Source organism: Pteropus vampyrus, unplaced genomic scaffold (genome assembly GCF_000151845.1).
Source record: "Pteropus vampyrus isolate Shadow unplaced genomic scaffold, Pvam_2.0 Scaffold24, whole genome shotgun sequence".
NCBI classification, from domain to species: Eukaryota; Metazoa; Chordata; class Mammalia; order Chiroptera; family Pteropodidae; genus Pteropus; species Pteropus vampyrus.
Window position 1 is genome coordinate 6234675 of NW_011888805.1, and position 499 is coordinate 6235173.

At 33.3% G+C, this 499-nt stretch overlaps 1 pseudogene; it reads left to right on the top strand.

Moving 5' to 3' along the window:
• The first annotated feature begins 289 nt into the window (after positions 1-289).
• LOC111737238 lies at positions 290-408 on the top strand (annotated as a pseudogene).
• Positions 409-499: the final 91 nt, after the last annotated feature.

Genomic DNA, 499 nt, shown 5'->3' on the forward strand with positions numbered 1-499 from the left:
AAATTGGAGAACTTATCCTGATCATGATATATGGCTCACAAACAGCAAATTATTTTGCAAATGATTCAAAATAGATTAGCAAAACTTGAAATTTCTGCAAAATGATGCTTAAATTTAGCCTACAGTTGAAAAAAATAGGTTTTTATGAATACCAAATATATAGACAGGAAGTTTAAACTTACCTAAAGCCTTTAGCAATGATAAATTAAACATTTCTCAAACTGCTACTATGAAGACGAATTGAAAACTGCAAAAACCTGTAAAAGTTATTAAAATATGAATTGGTATAGTCTATGGCCATGCCACCTTGAACAAGCCCGATCCCATATGATCTTGGAAGCTAAGCAGTGTCGGGCCTGGTTAGTACTTGGATGGGAGACCACTTAGGAAGACCAGGTGTTGTAAGAGCAAAAAAATAAAAAATAAGAAATTGTAAGCTGACAAGATCCTTGCAATATGTGAGGTCAACCAAGGGTTGCTTTGCTAAATAAATAAATAA